This window comes from Polypterus senegalus, chromosome 12, assembly GCF_016835505.1.
Source record: "Polypterus senegalus isolate Bchr_013 chromosome 12, ASM1683550v1, whole genome shotgun sequence".
Taxonomy (NCBI): Eukaryota; Metazoa; Chordata; class Cladistia; order Polypteriformes; family Polypteridae; genus Polypterus; species Polypterus senegalus.
In genome coordinates this window covers 32464156-32483965 of record NC_053165.1, presented here as the reverse complement: position 1 = coordinate 32483965, position 19810 = coordinate 32464156, and the positions used below count along the sequence as shown (strand labels likewise).

Genomic DNA, 19810 nt, shown 5'->3' with positions numbered 1-19810 from the left:
CTCTTCCCACAACTCAGAGAAACCACTCAGTGAGGGCACAGCCCCACCACTTCTGGGACATGCTGGCATAAGAAGCCTGGCTGCCAGAAAGGAATCAGCATTTACCTGAGAGCAAACCGCTGGATGGAGCACTTGAGCGACTTGAGCATAGCCTGTTGTTTAAGCCCAAGCAGTGATTTGTTTTGTTTATTTTTGGAACTTTTTTGTGTTTGACCAATAATTAATAAACAGGACAACCCAATTTGTCTCCCAAATTATTCCTGTGGTCTGTCCTCTCTTCCTGCTCCCGACCACAGGTGTCATGGCCCAGTTTTTGACGTGCTAGTGTGTCCTTGACCCATGAGGAACATTCCCTCTTCATGAATTTAGCACAACTAATGGTTGGGGTGAGAAAGACCCTCAGTGAAGTTAGCACAATTGTCAAAGCAGAGTGAAGAGATACCTTGTAATGCTGCTACTGTGAATCAAGTGTGATGCGGGGTGGGCAGGATTTTGTCTGGGGCTGGCCGTCCCAACCCACAGGTTGGGAAACACTGATGTAGGGTTTGCCAAATTATTGAAGACAAATGGGCTAAAAGTCAACTTTATAATCACACAAATCTTTGGTGCTTAAAGCCCTGTCATGTCCAATCCTAATCTCACTCTGACTTTAGATGATTAGGTGGAGATTACTAACACTCCACAATACCTTTAAAAAAAGGATGGTCCACAGGTTAACTAAATTAATGTTAATAAGGATTTTTTGCCATCAAAAATAATACAAAACTAATCAAACATTATGGCAAATATACAACAAAAATAGCATTCTGTTATATCCTCTTTTACTTCCCCCACTGGAAAATGTAAAAAAAAAAAACTCAACTGATTTGGAAACTTTGCTGTGTGGCATCCTAACAACAGAAGATTATACATATCAAAATTAAACACAATCTAAAATGTTACCTACATTGAAATGTAATGCATATGCATATGGGGTGTTAAATTTTGGAAAGGTTTTATCATATCAAAATTAAAACCACTAGGGGGCTCTGCCCTCTGCTCACTTCGTTCACCAACCCCCTGGCGGGCACTACACACTAGCCACTTTGTGGATCTGCCGCTCACATATGGGGAAGCTGATGTACAATTTAAATAGATTGTTATTTTAATAGAAATTGTTACATATGCATAATAGACCTAAGTATTTTACATTACAGTGAATAATTAACCATATTAAAAAAATAGTAAAACGTAATAAATTAATAGAAAATTATGTTTCATGTTGCATTAGTTATTTGTAGCGTTATATGTTTTTTGTTCTGCTTGGCTTTGAAATTAACACACAAATACATTTTAAACTTACACTTTTACTGTAAAACTTCAGTAAAAATAATATGTGGAATTAACTTTTCATCAATATCGCAATGAATTTTGATTATGTGTTTGGAGTTACATCTTGACAATGCAACGTATAACTGCCTGTGAGTGAATATCGTTTCTTTCTCTCTAATAAATAAATTGACTTTCAAATGTTTGTCCCTGTGATTTGTTAATTGTTATAGCAAAAGCTATTCTAACGGGAAACTGTAAACGTTTTAATACGAATGGCATATCAAGATCTCCTTTTGTGTCTAATGTTATCCACAGAAGATGTACTGCATTACCTTTCTTGTCACCTGTTAAAATTTTACATGTCAGAATTGTTCAACCAATTTTGATTACAACTAATCTTGTCCTATTGCACAGCCCATCACTCATACATAAATTATGCAATAACATTACAATACATCCTTCTTTCAATAGTAATTCAGCTAGTGGAAGACCTGACGGTGTTAACGGTTGTAGATATTCTACGGGATATTGCAAACTGATGTTTTCATCTTCCGCACCATCACCACCAACTTTTTCAGCATAGTCTATTGATACGCATTTAACCAATTTGCCAATTTGATCGTAAAAATTTATAAGAGCTGAGAATTGTGTCTGGCGTGGGCCATTAATCTGAAATGGTTGAGAGGAGGACGGGACTTGAAAAAATCTCTTGGCAATAGTCTCGTCTCAAGATTTTCTTTTATAATAGAGAGATATAAACCAAGTGACTGATTGCTTTTCACCACAGCAATCAATTTTCATGTCAGTTTGAAATGCAATTCAAAGGCATCTTGCATTGTAGTTAATTCATGTCCATAGATCGCATGTCATAGCTAAAAGCAAAGCAGACGTATTGCATTTTCCTTAGTGGCAGCTCTGCGTGTATTGCATTTTGATTCAGGACTGTGCTTCAGTTGTGCCAAAGCTAAATGTAATCAAACGACCAATCAGCATCAGAAGGTGAGGCATGGGGTGTCAACTGTTGGGTGAAAAGGTGGTCCACTTCTAAACACTATTGTGTTCTGGAGGTGTGCATAATTTTCGTCAATTTGGAGTGATTAACCAAAATGGCAAATAGTATGTTTTAGGTCTCTGTAAAAAAGTTTACTCAAGTGTTAAGTTGTTTAACATTGGTTTCTTTTTATACATATTAAATTAAATAGTGCAATTAAAGTTTTGAGGTGCCAGTTGTTAGCAGCTTTAACTAAATGCTGAATATAGTAAAAACATTTGTTAGCGTCAACAAGTTTGTTATCTTTGTAGCTTTTTGTCCATACCCTCTGTGATAAACAGATACTTCATTGTTTTTCCCTTCTTTCGACACACAATAGGATGAGATTGTCGTTTAGTTCACCAGCATCCACCCATTCAATGAGATGGCAGATATCCTGCCTTATCAACTCCCTGCTCACCTTCTTTCCAAGTACAACACACTTGTAATTGGAATGCTTCTTTTCCCAGCTATTGACGCCCTTTGTCTGTCCTTATGACACTGAGTGGTCATTTCATTTCATTTAGTTTTGGCACAATTAAAGTAAAGTCTCAAATCAAAATGCAATACACACAGAGCTGCGTCTAAGCAAAATGCAAAATGTTTCCTTTACATTCTAGTTATAACACAAGATCTGTGGACATGAATTAAAATGCAATGCTCTTTTGTATTGAATTTTAAATGGACACGGTAATTGTGTGCCATAGTGAAAAGCAATCAATCATTTGAATTATATTTTTTGAATTTTGACATGATAAAACTGTTCCAGAATTAAATGACCCTCTTCAAAGTAGCTAGTAGCAGCAGGCATGCTCATTTTCAGTTGAATCAACTTAAAGTAGCCGTGCAATAATACATTTTCCCAGAAATCATTTTTAAACATATTCATTTTACGTAAAATCAAAGATAAATGAGTAATGGCAATATACCCAGAAATAATTTATGTGAATAGTTCTATTTATTATAGCAATGAAATCCATTCATATTGTTTCTACAAGAATTCTACTTTTTATTGTGACACTCAAGGAATTTAAGTCAATTGTACTAGGATGTGTTATGCAAGGCATTACACCCTACCTAATTAGAGCAAAGTGAATTTAAGTTTGCTGAAGGATAGCCACGTACTCCAGGAATCATAGTTTACAGTATGTAAGAAATAATGAAAAATATTACAGCTTAGTGTATCACTGCAGGTACATTGAACGAAAGACCAGGGGAACAAGTGACGTAATGCGTGACTAGATATACTCGTATACCTGCAGTGCAAATAAGCACCGAATTTCACACAATTGTAAAACATGACATCTTTAACCTTCAAGGCACTTCTGTCATGAGTTTATTTGGAATTTTGATCTTTAATGAATTTTTTTTCTTGACATGAGAATCAACAACACAGACTTGGTAGAGAAGTTACTGTTAAACTGCATACATGTTAATGTAATGTAGTTTTAATTAATTTAAAAAAATATACTTATTTGCTATGTATTGCTTTGAATAGCAACACCTAAGACATTTGAATCAGACTGCCTAACATATTGTATATCATTTAAGTTACAATTTATATGACATGCCTGCATTTCAGAATTCTGCATTTTTACTCACTTGAAGTGATCATCATATTTAGTCAATAAATCATGTAAGTTTTCTTCGCATCACAAAAAAGTCACTCCTTTCTCATGACCCTTGAGACAGATGCACAGAGAGAGCCTGTGCGAGAGTAGAGAAGAACTCAAAGCTTGTTCTGCTTTTTTGCAGGAGTGGACCGGAAGTCCTAAGAAAGAAATACCATCCAGTAACTGAAAGCTCCATCCCACGAGTTCTTCTCCAGATAAGAATTTACATCCAGTCAGGTGACCCAGAGATAAAATAGAAATGGGGCTAGGACTAAACATAATCAGTTCACATCTGGCCCACTTCAGGAGAGGAACTCTGCCCTAGCCAAGACAGGCATTAATCAAAACCTGAGCTTAACCCTAAACACCAGGATTGATCATCAAGCTCTTCTGTGGTGACTCTATTCAAGAATTATTAACAGACACGTAGGGGCCATGTCACTGAATTTTGTAACCTGTTATTAATTAGCATTAAAATATCAATTTCCTGATCCGGATGGATCAATGAATACTTCAAGTGTGGCCTCGTCTCAAAGACTGCTTCCCCTCAGTCACAGTAGTCTGTATAAAAAGACAGTGCCTACTGACTTGGGGTACTGTAAAGATGGTGTAAGATGGGTAACCAAACAGCCCCACTGATTTGTACAATTCAACATCTTTTGGTGAATTTCAGCGGGTTTCATTCCCTCTTCAAAAAGAAATCTCACTGAGGTACATTGTTCAACAATGGTGTAATTCCGTAGTTCAGTGTACGTGTTCATTTGACCTTGGCTTCAACTAGACTAATGGCAGAGTGCTCTGCTGTGCTGTGTGCGTTCCAACTACACATAAGCCATCGTGAACATATTCTACTGCATCAGCTTCTATTCTTTGCAGTTACCACATAATTTTCAAATTGATTTTACTTTTTGATTTGTAATCAAAAGAGGGATTACATCTCCTCCAGACCACGAGGGGGCGACTGCCCTGGTGGCTATGGAGACCACGGGAAAGGAGCATGGAAGCTCAACCCTATAGGGGCCTGTGGTCACCGCCAGGGGGCGCCCAGATGCCTGGGGAGCCCTGGCCCTCAGCACTTCCACCACACCCGGAAGTGCAGGGGGGAAGAAGACCAGGGACACCTGGAGTGCTTCCAGGTGAACAGCCGGCACTTCCGCCATACCAGGGACTGCCAGCAGTAGCTCATTGGAAGGCACATGGAGCACATCCGGGTGGGTTTAAAAGGGGCCGCCTCCCTCCATTCGATGGCTGGAGCTCGGGAGGAGAGGAGTGGAGTTGGACCTGAAGAGAGGCATCGTGAGAGGCCTGGACTTTGTGGGTGTACTGGGTTGTGTGCTGTCACTTGTATGTAGTATGTTCAATAAACGTGTGTGTGGTGTTCTGCCTACGGTGTCTGCCTGTCTGTGTCCGGGCCAGCTTCCAAAATATATATACTGTATATATATATATATATATATATATATATATATATATATATATATATATATATATATATATATATATATATATATATATATATATATATATATTGTTAACTCAATAGCTTTATTAATTTTATTCACTCAAAAGAATGACACAATAGCATAATATAGTTAGGTACAATCTCGTAAGTGCTCAGATTACCTAAAAGATAAATCATAAGTAAGGATACAAAATAATAACAATAAGAAGAAGACAAATAATACAAATAATAAATACAAGAATTATTAAATAATAATCCAAGAATAAAATCTACATTTCATGTACTATATATATATATATATATTGTGGACTTGAACCCAGACACAGACAGACGGACATCTTAAGTTCACCACACGTTTTTATTTACAATTATTTACAGTGCACTCCCCAGTGCCTCTTGCACCGTTCCCCAAGGTCCAGGCCTCACAGTCTCTCAATGCCTTCCTCCTCCTGGCCGCTTCCAGTCCTTTCTCCAGCTCTGTCTCTCTTCCACCCGACTTCTGCTCTCGACTGAAGGGAGGCGGCCCCTTAAATAGGAACCCAGATTGGCTCTAGCTTCTTCCCGGCACTCCCCCTGCAGATACGCCCCAGTGTGGCGGAAGGGCCGGCTGCGCACCCAGAAGTCCTCCGGGTGTCCCCTGTCTTCTTCCCCCCAGCACTTCCTGGTGTGGCGGAAGTGCTGGGCTCCAGGGTTGTTCAGGCACCGGGGCGCTGCCTGGCGGTGGCCACGGGTCCCTACAGGGCTGGGCTTCCAAGCCCTTTACCCGTTGCCCCCAACACAACCAGGGCAGTCGCCCCGGCTGGATACCACTATATATATATATATATATATATATATATATATATATATATTTAGTGTTCTTCAAGTGACTATAATTATATTTCATACCTGGATTGGGTAGTTGGTGCTGCAAGTAACTCAGTATTACCTTAGGTAAGAGCTTGTGCATACATCCAAAGTCGTTAAGCTAATTACAAATCCAACAGCTTTAAAAAATAACAATGTGGATATTAGAAAATAGTTGAAATTGGACCACCACTACTTTAAATATAGGTGAGACTGGAAAGGATTCTGCATTTCACTCAGATATTGTAGCAGAAGAACACCACATTGATGGTGACAAAATGCACATAACAAGTGGTAGGAATTTAAAGAAGGATGTTTTAAGGTTGAACTAAATAAATGTCAGCCTTTATACTGAGAGAGCTGTCTGTGCATGTGTGTCCAGCAAACGTTGGGTGTTTATTTGAGCTGGCGTTGCTAATTTAACCCTAAAGAGAGTGTGTGTAGGTTTGGGTGTTTATGTTCACCATGTGTTGGGCTGATGCCTTACACCCTACGACTGATAAATGAATTAATGAATGTTTTGACATCAATGCTTTATTGAAGTGGTACCCAGAACTAAGATGTTATAATGTTGTTTCTTATTTAGTTTTCAAATCGTGTACAGTAAGTGAATATTTCCTTGAAATTCTTTCATCCAAGTATGTTTTCTAATTATCAAGATTATGTTTAATGTGTTAGTTTTTCATTTTGATATTTTATGAAGATGTTTAAAATTAGTTTGCTGCATTTTATACATTATATATTATTTATTTTTTTAATTCATTATTATTATTATTCATTATAAATTTATTTGGTGCTGCTATTTGTTTTATGCTTGATTTGGATAAGACCTGGAATTCTGCGGATTGTGATTTCATTGTCTCGGTAGTACATAAGGTCACCCCGATACCTTTTATTTAATTTGGATTGCAGTTACACCAAACCTCTTTGCACTTCTAAAAGATTTTTCCTCTTATTCTTATTTTTGATCTGTAGCTCTTGTTTACAGTTTTTGAGCATATTCTTGAGCATACTCACTGCTAGTTTTTTCACTCTCAGAACATAGGACTGGCATTAATTTATAATTCCATCCATCCATTATCCAACCCACTATATCCTAACTACAGGGTCACGGGGTCTGCTGGAGCCAGTCCCAGGCAACACAGGATGCAAGGCAGGAAACAAACCCCAGGCAGGGCGCCAGCCCACCGCAGAGCACACACACACAAACCAAGCACACACTAGGGACAATTTAGAAACGCCAGTGCACCTAACCAACATGTCTTTGGACTGTAGGGTCGATACTAGAGTACCCAGAGGAAACCCACGCAGACGTGGGGAGAACATGCAAACTCCACACAGGGAGGACCCGGGAAATGAACCTGGGTCTCCTAACTGTGAGGCAGCAGCGCTACCCTCTGTGCCACCGTGCCGCCCTAGTTTAAAATTTTATATTGAAAATTCATATTGATTAATACCAGTCCACAGAAATCTAAATGCCTGGCATAACATTTGGATTGAATCTAAATATCATATATATTTGGTTAGAACTTAAAATGAAATATTATATAAAATACTGTTTTAAATATACATACTGTATTATTTGTAACTCTATTACTGAAATATTTTTTATATATTGTCATCTCTTTTAAAGGAACATCATAGTAGTAGGGTGTTGTATTGTGTTAGCCATTATGGATGTAATGAAAAGTCAAGCAAAATGACACCTTTCATTAGCTAACTAAAAAGATTACAATATGCAAGCTTTCGAGGCAACTCAGGCCCTTTCTTCAGGCAAGATGCAATCAATAAGAAGGGGCCTGAGTTGCCTCGAAAGCTTGCATATTGTAATCTTTTTAGTTAGCTAATGAAAGGTGTCATTTTGCTTGAGTTCTCAAAAGACCATCATCAAGCTTCATTGCAAGCCTCCAGTGTCCATCCTGTAAATATATTGCTTCTCTTTTGTAACACAATTGTTATCCATTTGTCATTCTTTATTGTGCCACAATATTTTAAAATTATTTTTCTATTATCCTTTAATGGTTTTATATTACCTGATATTTGTTTCTGCAGCTACATTCACACTAACAGGGTTTTCGTTTTAAAACAGTGTGGGATATGGCCGGCCGTTCATCCCGGCCAATACCCCCAGGCCGCCAGGTGGAGCCCTTCTTGCAACATAGAGGTGCCCCGAGTTCCAGCAGGGCATCATGGACAGTGGAGTTTTACATCACAGCCCTGCTGGATACCATGGGGGCCTCCAGGGGACTCTGCAGGGAGGAGCAGGGACTGCTACTTTCCCTATAACCCAGAAGTACATCCCAGTCATGGGAGCAGAAGAAATGATGTACTTCCGGGATGAAGAAGAAGAGTTTTCACCTGACCCGGAAGTGCTGGATAATCACAAGGACTGAGGGATCAGAAGCACAATATAAAGGACTGTGAGAGATCCCAGACGGGCGAGCTGAGTCGGTTGGAAGGGTGACAACGCGTCTGGGAGAGTGAAGGATTGATTTATTGTATTACTAGCAAAATACCTGCATTTCGCAGTGGAGAAGTAGTGTGTTAAAGAAGTTAAGAAAAAGAAAAGGTAACATGATTGTCAATGTAATTGTTTTGTGACTGTTATGAGTGTTGCTGTCATCAAGGATCTGATTATCATTATTTCTTTCAATCAGGTTCGCATTTGGAGGATGTGTTGTGTTCAAGTTTCATTCCGTGTTTGTCAACTGTTGTAAAGATAACAGGTTTCATTCATCATCGTTTAAAGTGTTCACTACCCAAATCGCTACTCGTGAATCTAAGATGTTTAACAGGCATTCCCGGTATTAACTTGTGGATTTGCCTGCGAATATTTAGCGGCAGCATGTCTATGAACTTGTGGAATTGCCTGCGAGTATTTAGCGACAGCGTGTCTATTAACTTGTGGATTTTTCTGCGAGTATTTGGTGACAGCGTCACAAAGTTGTTTTCGTGTAGCTGCATCAGAAAATGTCCCACAACGTCTGACATGCCTCCTTTTTACTGTTTTCTCACAGCTTGGATTGCTGCTGTCATAATCGGTTTGAGTTTCATGGTTTGTTTCAATTACGACAGTATTTGCAGGACTTGTGTTGAAGAGACATTCGGCACCTATCAAGCATTGTAAGCATACAACCGGCTTCATCTATAACTTCGCATCCAGCTTTTGAGAGTTGAAACAGCAAAGTGTCCACTACTCAGAATGTCACCTGTGAATCTAAGATGTTTAAGAGGCATTGGTGGTTCTCCAAACATGTAAAATATTTGGCCATTTCGGTAGAGTTGAAAGTGCTACCACTAATCGCTATCGAACAATTCAGCGGGAGCCATCAACTCACATGCAGAAGCATAGGTGAAGGGCTTATTAAGCATTTCCCTCTTATAGTGCTCCTGTGTAGTTTAATTATCTCCTGTACCGTCATCAGTCCACACCTTGAACCTGTCCCAGTCATTCAATACATAAGACACAATGTTCCTCCGGATATCAAGATGGAGCCTGATATGGCCGTGCAATATGTAACACAGAGAATGTAAAAGGCCGGCGGCATCTCCGGGCATGGAAACCACTCGGTAAGTGACAGTTCTTTGATCGATGGTGATCACCTTGTTAGACATCTCGCTACCCAAATCGCTACTCGTGAGTCTAAGATGTTTAGCAGGCATTCCCAGTATTATCTTGTGAATTTGCCTGTGAATATTTAGCGGCAGCATGTCTATTAAATTGTGGATTTTTCTGCAAGTATTTAGCGACAGCGTCTCTATGAACTTGTGGATTTGCCTGCGAGTATTTAGCAACAGCGTGTCTATTAACTTGTGGATTTTTTGGCGAGTATTTGGCGGCAGCATCACAAAGTTGTTTTCATCAAGCTGCATCAGAAAATGTACCACGACGTCTGACACGCCTCCTTTTTACTGTTTTCTCACAGATTGGATTGCTGCTGTCATAATCGGTTTGAGTTTCATGGTTTGTTTCAATTATGTTAGTATTTTCAGGACTTGTGTTGCAGTGACATTCGGCATCTGTCAAGCATTATAAGCATACAACCGGCTTCATTGATAACTTTGCATCCAGCTTTTGAGAGTTGAAACATTCATAAACATCAAAGTGTCCACTACTCAAATCGTCACCTGTGAATCTAGGATGTTTATGAGGCATTGGCGGTTCTCCAAATGTGTAAAATATTTGGCCATTTCAGTACACTTGAAAGCGACAACCGAACAATTCAGCGGGAGCCATCAACTCACATGCAGAAGTATAGGTGAAGGGCTTAAGCATTTCACTCTTATAGTGCTCCTGTGTAGTATAATTATCTCCTGTACTGTCATCAGTCCACACCTTGAACCTGTCCCAGTCATTCAATACATAAGACACAATGTTCCTCTGGATATCAAGATTGAGCCTGATATGGCCGTGCAATATGTAACACAGAGAATGGAAAAGGCAGGCGGCATCTCCGGGCATTGAAACCACTCAGTAAGTGACGGTTCTTTGATCAATGGTGATCACCTCGATAGACATGTTAATGGGGGTACGGTTGGAATGATAAAGGAAATGGGTACCTGAACCAAGGAGTGGAATGAAGAGACCGGAGCGAAGGACGGCCTTTTATGGGCAGGCAGTCAATTACGTGGGAGGAGTGGGGGTGGGGGATGCAATATAGGCAGGCAGCCAACTACGTGGGAGGCGTGATGATGGGGGATGCAATGCTGCCTCACACGGCGACCAAGCTATGGATGTATATATGTACGTAAATAGGCATAGAATTTTGAAATGAAACCTGCTTAACTGCTGTAAGTAACCTGTAAGGAATGAGCCTGCCAAATTTCAGCTTTCTACCTACACGGGAAGTTGGAGAATTAGTGATTGAGTGAGTGAGTGAGTGAGTGAGTGAGTGAGTGAGTGAGTGAGTGAGTGAGTCAGTTAGTCAGTCAGTGAGGGCTTTGCCTTTTATTAGTATTGATTGTTATTGTTTAATGAGTATTGTGGAGTGGAGGGTGCTTTGTGCACATTATTATTGTCCGAAAATAAATATTTGGACTTTTATCTGATGTCGGGTGTCTGATCCAAGGGTTCAAGGGGATGACAGTGCCCCCTGTCTGTCACAACAGATATAAGTCTCCATTTTCACCTTTAGTCCACAGTACCCCGCCATTTTTAACCATTGAAAATGAAAACTTTCGAGGACCCTCTCTAGAACTGCACAGTTCTGAAAATGGTGCTTTGGCACCGCAATGTGGATGAGTAAAATAAAAAGACTTTTGAAATTGCATACGTTAATCACACTCTCATTTGTTTATGATTATTAGTAGCCGTCCCCTGATTGGATCCTGCTTATTACAATATCTCATCTGATTGGTCACCATTCACGGAAGAAGAATGTATTCTAACATAGCAGACAGAGAGGATTGCTTTCTGTGGTGCTTATTTAACTGCTTACCTGTATGCATCTACATTGCATTTTGTACCATTTTGAATGCGTCATACATGCACAAAAAGCAAATAATTTACAAGTTAATACAGTTTTGTAATAAATCTTGTAGCTGGTGGTACTGTGCCTTCAAGGATTTTTCCACTGAAGCGTGCATGCTCAGTGAAGGCAGACGTGTGCGTCATATGCATTTTTGGTCATTTTTGAGTGACAGGCATACTTTCATAAACGATGTGGAAATGCTAGTGTGGATGGAGATCATTTTCATTTCAAAATGCCAGTTTTAAAGGAGAAAGTAGTAGTGTGGATGTAGCGTGCATTGTTTCTGTTTTGCCTTCATTCTGTTTCAGCTTTGTCATCACTTGTCACATCTGTCTAGTTTGTCCGGTTTTATCTACTTTGGTTCTCTCTCACACCTCCATGCTTTCTTTATTATTCGTCTGTGCCCTCTGCTGTTTCTACATTGCTTTCATTGTGTCCAGATGTTTCCCTGTTGCTCTTTGGTTGTTTCCTTGTTTTTATTCTCTCTTTTGCTTCTCACTGGAGAGTTTCCTTATTGCTCTTCAGTCACTTCTACAATTTTCTAAATGGTTTTGACATTGTGATATTACTGTTTCTGCGTTGCTTTCCCATTGTGTCTCACTTGTTCTTTGCTGACCCTTGATTATCTCTATAGTATGTTGTAAATGCACTGCATTTTCGTTCACACTCCTTTGCCCTTGTGTTTATCGTTAGCCTTTTGGTCTTCTATTTGCCCCTGACAACTTCCCTTTAATTTTATCTCAGTGTTCTCATCATTAACAAGTCCCTCTTATCCCTTTTGACCACTGGTATTCTTGTTTTGCAGCAAATGTCTTAGAATGTTAATGATTAGAAAAGACACATTCATGACTTTGTGAAAACTGATAAAGGATGCCGGAGGAATGTGCTCAGAGTCCATGAGGGCTATCGGTCAGTCAGGCCCCAGCTTGTCCTGAAGAACTATTTACTTTTAAGGAGGACATGTAGGCCCCACTGAGATTCATTCCCATGACTGCTTGCTTATCCACCCCTACAAAAGTTATGCGACTGGACTGTAGCTGGGGTCACCGTGGGATTCATGAGCATGAAGACTTCAGAAATTATTCTTATGTTAAAAAAGTACAGACAACATGAGGAATACCATATTACTGACACTGCTACAAGATGGGTGGGGGAGAAAGGGAGAAGGTTGGAGAAGGAGATGCCATCAGAAACATCTTAACAAACAATCAAGTGAGATGAGAGAGCTGAAGGGTGCTGGATAACTGCAGTCATTTGAAATGCAGTCATTTAAAGAAGCGCTACAAGGCATGTGATTCCACAAGCAAAGCCTAAACTAAATTAAACTAATTGCTAAGACTAAATTTCTTAGCAATTTCTTGAAGTCATGCTTAAATTCACACTGATCTGAAAACTGATGAAACATTGTTAAAGCAACTTAACAAATTAATTATTAAATAAATATTGATTATATATGAATCAAAGAGTTGAAGTTAGGCAATTAATGAATCATATTACACAGAGAACCATCGACACATGAAATAAATAACCACGTACTGTATTGTGGTAGACTTTAGGGACTTTCAAAACCAGACTTGATGTTTGTTTAGAAGAATTAAGTGGATAGGACTGGTGAGCTTTGTTGGGTTGAATGGCCTGTTCTTGTCTAAACCTTTCTAATATCCTGATGTGTTTAAAATATAACAATAAAGCCATGCAGGGTTAACACTACTGCCTCACTGACTCAGTTCTTATCTCTCTCTGCAGCCGCATGTTTCTCAAACGAAATTTGTGTTTTCCTCATACATCCATAAGTGGCACAGTGTTAGGTAATTCTCATCATATCATTCTGAAATTTGTTTAATCCACCTTTGGATAACGGGTGGGGTCAGAGCAGCACTGGCTACAATGAAAGACACTGCCCTGGACTGGATGTGAATGCATCACACATTCTCACATGTGGCAGTTCTTAATCGACAATTATTCAGTCCTGCACATCTTTGGAGATCTGGCACCTAGATGAAAACCCCACATGGACACAAACAAGACATGCGAACTAAACAAGAACACCTTGACATGGGATTCAAATTCATAATGCTAGATCCATGAAGCACGGCTCTTGGGTAAAAACTAAGAGGAACTGTTACAGAGTTGAATTATTTCACTTTAAGTAAAAGTAATTAGGATGTACCATCTACTCCAGAAACTAGAGAAGGTACTTCATTGGGTGAGCTGATTTCTGTTTTCTATTAAATTACATGCACTTACATATTTTAATGTTTTCTTTCTTATCATGTCACTGGAGAGTGGTGATGTGTTGCATGTTGTTAGGTCATGGAATTTCACTGTACTCTGCACATGCGACAATGCTACCACCACTAACCATTCAGCTTTTACACCTTCTGCTTTTATAACTGACAAATCCACATTGGCCTCACCTGAGTAAGTGTGGTTTCAAAGCAGTGGGCTGGCATTCAGAGTCGCTTTATGGCTTATGCCCAAAGCAGTCAGGATTAACTCCAGCACCATGCATCTCCAGAACTACTCTAAGAGTTCATTAAATGGATGAATGTTTAAAATATTTTTAAAATGTTTGTATACCCTTTAAACTCCATTAAAAAGCTAGGTTAACTGACCAGAGCTTATGCTTCCTTATGTTTACTTCTAAATCTGAAACGTAAAGATGAATTAAGGAAATTGGCAAACTCTGCATATAGTAAAATGCCTAGGGAATTGATGGGATCTGTGCCCTCCCATTTACTCACTATCTAGAATACTTATCTTACTCAGATATATATGGGAAAATACATTACACATTATTTACATTTCATTATATTCATCAACTGACAGCCTGCTGTTTATTTAACCCAGTGTCCCTCAGGGAATTCAAACTACCTAGCATTATGTTTACAATCAAAAACACATTTTCTCCTTTTCAGTTTATATTCCAAATATTACTTGAATTTCAGAATTAAAATTTTGGCAAACTGTAACGAATCTACGTATATTAAAATGTTTACATTAATTTAATTATTAATGCAGTGCACTTTGAATTTTCTCCAACAACTTTCTGCCTTATACATTAAGTATGTGTGTGTGTGTTTTTGTATACATACACAAGAGATACTCAGAAATTTTAACTAGTACTGCATAATATAATGTATTGTAAATATAGTAAATGGGGGAACCATGTATAAAAAGTGTCATTTCCACAAGCTGTGACCGAAATGTATGCAAATACCCTTGAATGAAAGTCTGAAATTATTCAAACTGTGGAGCAGAGGGGTGACTTTGTCCCAAACATTATGAAGGGCACTGCATATATATATATATATATATATATAAACCTATATGTACATTCTTGCAGGGTGCTATGAACTGCATTTGCCACAAATATTTGTGGATGTTTTATCCTCACTCATAAGGGCAAAGCTAGTCCTCAGTTAACCTAATACGTGCCTCTGGGTTGTCCAGGAGAGAAGACTGAGTGCCCACCGAGAGGAATCGCACAGATGTGGAGGGAATGGGCAAGTTCTGCACTGTAACTGGATTTCATTCCTGGACTGGGGAGCTGTAAGATTGTTAATGTCGCAACACATAGTTTAACCGTTCTCTTTAAAGATGACATTTAAAAATGATTTTTCTGTTAAATACCATGCTTTTGCGTTCTAATTTCTCAAAGAATAAAACAGGACACTGCAGTTTTGGCATTTATTTATAATAAAGCATAAAACAAGTTCCATATTTTAGCACGTTTAGTATTTGTGGAGCCCTTAGATGAATATTCCTAATCATTTTAACGCTTTCAAATTGTTCTTCGCAGTTAACAGATCTTCGAAGTGCTTCTTTTTAAGTTAATTCTAAATCGTGCGCCTGGCCACTAGAAAGTGGTATGTCCTGTTTTGTATATTTTTAGGCTTGCCCAGATAGTGCGCGATGGCTTCCTAACCCTTGTTGCGAAAATATTTCCCTTGGGATCGGTGGTTGCGGTTTAACGGACCATATGCGTCATTTAGGTAAGTGCTGTCTCGACCAGACAGTCGGTGGAGTGAATTGAGTGAACGAGAAGAACGGACACAGAAGCATGTTTACACACGAATGCATTCCAAGCAGCAATCGATCTATTTACAAACTGGACGTTCTCGTTGTGCTCACAATGAGCAGGTGTGTGTGTGTGAGTGTGTGAGTGTGAGCTACGATGTTCTGATGCATTCATTCATTCAGGCTGATTGTTTCCTTTTGTCGTCTGATTTTGAAGTAGGCTGTGCTTCTCTGAGAATAAACAGAAAGGAAAAGCAGGATTAAAAAACTGAGAAGTATGAACACACGATGCGCCGCTTGGAAAACACGACTGGTTATCTGATCTATCAAAATCATGCTGTTTGTTGGAACTATTTAGATTAATTGATTTAGATGCTTTTTTAATAAGTGCTGCACTATCGTCTGCATATCTAGTGTTACTTCCCCTTCAGTGTTCTTTTCAACAACAGAAAAATGCAAAATCAATAGTTCATATACCCAGTAAGTCCACTGCACTAGTACAATAAAACATTTCAGTGAGATGCACTAGGATCGTGAGCGTCAAATAAACAAAGATGGTATTTATATTTGCTCTCCAGGAACAAGAGGGCAGCATAACTAACAGTTCAGACAGAGCAAGTCGAGGGGTATAGATTGATAAAGAGTGTGTGTGAGAGAGAGACCGAAAGTTAGATAGATAGATAGATAGATAGATAGATAGATAGATAGATAGATAGATAGATAGATAGAAAGTGCATTAAATGCGAGGGACTGACCAGTTTTCGCTCCGATGACATCTTGAATGTGAACCAGCAGACATTAACATGAAAAGCACATCTAGATCTCCGCAGCTCCGTTTCACTTTTCGCTTAACTTGCTCCCGTAGTTTTCCTGTTTCCCGAGCCGTCAATGTAGCTGCTTGAATGAACCGAACTCCTACTCCATAGATCGATCCAGCTTGGTTCTTAGTCACTTGGATACGCGCATATTTTAAAGCAGAGCTGCGTCTCCTTAATGCATAATTCACAACCAAAGCTTAACGGAATACGTGATTGCTGTTTAAAAGACAATATGCAAGCGTCGTCGCTTACGGTGCACAAAGCCAAATGACGGGACATCATTGCGCTGCTCTTCACATTACTTATCTTGTGGGGTGGGGATGAGGGGGTGGCTTCGTATGGCGACATTTAATAGCCTCCTCAGCTCCCCCCACTAAAATCGAACTGTCCGTCAACATTCTCCCTCCACACTAACACTTTTCTGTTATTTTAAAGAATGTTCTCTGTTGAAACGTTTAACATTCTAATTATTACAACTGCTCATTTTTCGAGTCAGCTTTTTCACTTGGTGGGAGTCGGAAACCATAACAGCGTCTGAAGTAAACCCTCGCAAAGGCAATACTGAGATTAGTCTGTGCAGGACAGGCGTTCGCATTCGTTCAGTGTCTCGTTAATTTCAGAGGAACGTATAGTAGACAATTAATTAAAAAACGACCCGGAGAGAACATGCAACAACAGGTATTATCTTTATCAACATTTTAAAAATATATTTTAATTTCAAATTACATGTATATGATTACTTAAAGATGCATCCTCCACAGCCCACATTTGAGTAAGATCAAGAGGAGATATTTTACATCAAAGATTCTTAGACCTTTTATTCTTAGGTCCAAAATAAGAAAATTTATACTATATTGGAGTTCAAGAAGAGGAATATCGCAGCACTGACAGCAGATAGACAAATAACAATAGCCATATAATGAAAAGCAGTAAAAGCTTCATTTCTATTATCCCATGAATATTACTTAAATAGAAAATATAAAGCAAATTATTAGTAAAATAGTAATTAATATTCACTACTTACTCAGCTCGTGACACCAGATAAGGAATAAAGTACGTTGTAGTTAAAAAAGTAATTCACTTAAAATAGTTTATTTGCGTTTTCTTAAATAGTATTATTTTGATATTGTGTTTTTAAAAATGAGGTCAACCATTAACAAATCATTCTTTTTAAATGATTTTTCAAATTCTTCAGCATTTTCCGGTTTTCATTTAATAATTCTATAAACTTTAAGTGTGAGTTATGTAGCTAAATTATTCCTAAAATTCACTTTGAAAAACATTTTAAATACAATTTAAAAAATATATATTTTAAAAGGGTGACAGGATAAACATTGATGAAGAATTGCAAATACTGTCTACTTTAAAATGTCAAATTCTACCAAGTCACATTGTTCAGAGTGCCAAGGACTTTACTGTACAGCCTGTCTCAACCTTTTGATATTTTCTGGTGTTTTTACAGTTCTCAAACTCCACAATATAAATTAGTTCAATTGAGGGCACTATATCACTCACCACAGAATTCACACTTGGACAAGTTTGGCTAAATTTACTACTCAGTCATTTGGCGACTCATCACAATCCTGTCCTTTACCCAACTTAGACCAAGGCCCATACTTAAAAGAAACACTGCTTTAGATAAAAATGTATAGTTAGAATATATGCATTTCACACTCGAACGATTTTGTTTCGTTTCCCATGTCCCACCTATGCAGCACAGTATATTAAGCCTAAGCACTCTCTCTCTTTCTCTCACTCTCTCTCTCTCTCTCTCTTCTGTCTCTTACCGCTTCCCGACTCTGGCTTCCTGAATGGAGTGAGGCGGCTCCTTTTATAGCACACCCAGAAGTGCACCAGGTGTCCCGTGATCTCCTTCTGGGTGTGGCAGCAGTCCTGCTGAGGAGGGCTCAGTTGTTCACCTTGTTCACAACGGGCCCCAGTTGTGTTGAGCTTCCATTCTGCAAACCTTTGGCAATGTAGCAAGCCAGGGGAGCCAGAGACCCAGCTGTCCATAACAGTGCTTATGCAACATGACTGTCTTCACTTAATTGATGCTCTCTTAAGAGCAGGTCCTCATTATGATTCTTTGTTCCGCACGCAAAGCAAACTACAAAAAGCAACGGTCATTGTCATTCAAGCCAAATTAGATCTCAATCGTCCTTTGACCATGCATGTGCCTCTTCTTCGCAGTTGGTTTGTTCCACTTGAACAACTGCTATTCCTGGACCTAAAGATGAGAACCAACCCCAGACAGAGCCACCGGTGCCTGGCATTAAATCTCCATCCAGACTCTTTTCATGTGTAACTCCTAGTTGGTAGAATGAGCTGCCTACATCCATTGGAGATTCTGCTTCCCTCAAAGTGCAGAAAAAGCATTTAAAGACTCTTGTTTGGTGAATTCCTGTGTGGCTGTTAGATTTGTATAACCTAGGATTCAATTTTGTAACATTGTCCTGCAACACTTGTTCCCAAACAGTCCCCCAGACTAATTTTTACTTGATTAAGTTGCTTTGGATTGTACAATCCAATAAATACACATTTAAATGTATGTTGAACTTAAAAAGCTGTATATATTGTCAAACGTGCACATGGGAGACAGTTGGCTCAAAAATAAATGTTTCTCAGCTGAGCCAAGGGTTGACACTGTGCAGTGATATTTTTTTATCCAGAGCTCATGTCCTTATGATGTCACTCCCAGCTCACAAGATCCCACCTCATGATGACATCTTTTCCAGTTCCAGTCATCCACAAGATCCCTCCTCTTCCTCGCAATATAAACTGCCACCATTCTACTATGTATCAGTTCTGTTTTGAACTTATGTCTGTAAACACTTTTTTTTTTTTCATTCCTTATTTTGAAGAATATGGGGTGGCATACCCCAAACCATTATGCTTGAGTCTTATAACTATATATATACTAGCTGTGCTACCGGTCTAAGATGGGTTGAAATGTTTGCAGCGCACCATGCAATGCATATGTCTTTCTTATAGGATATTTGGTATGAGATTCATAAAAGCAGTGATAATGTTCGTTTATCGATTGGAATGACGAATGTATTGCATTTTATTACTAAAAATTTTCCTGGTGCCCCATCTGTTGGAGTGACAGAGACATAGCAACCATATGGACATACAGACAGGCACACATTGACTCCTTTAATTAATTATACAGTGGAATCAAAGACTGTATATTATATGCAGTGACTTCACTTTCTGTAAATTTTAAATAGATACATTTG

The 19810-nt window shown here is 38.9% G+C and overlaps 1 protein-coding gene across 1 annotated transcript in view; it reads right to left on the bottom strand.

Moving 5' to 3' along the window:
* Positions 1 to 16860, bottom strand: part of gipr (gastric inhibitory polypeptide receptor) — a 102259-nt gene extending 85399 nt beyond the window's left edge. The window contains exon 1 of the mRNA XM_039773007.1: positions 16509 to 16860. The gene's annotated coding sequence lies outside the window, so the exon portion shown is untranslated. The remainder of the gene's footprint in view (positions 1 to 16508) is intronic.
* Positions 16861 to 19810: the final 2950 nt, after the last annotated feature.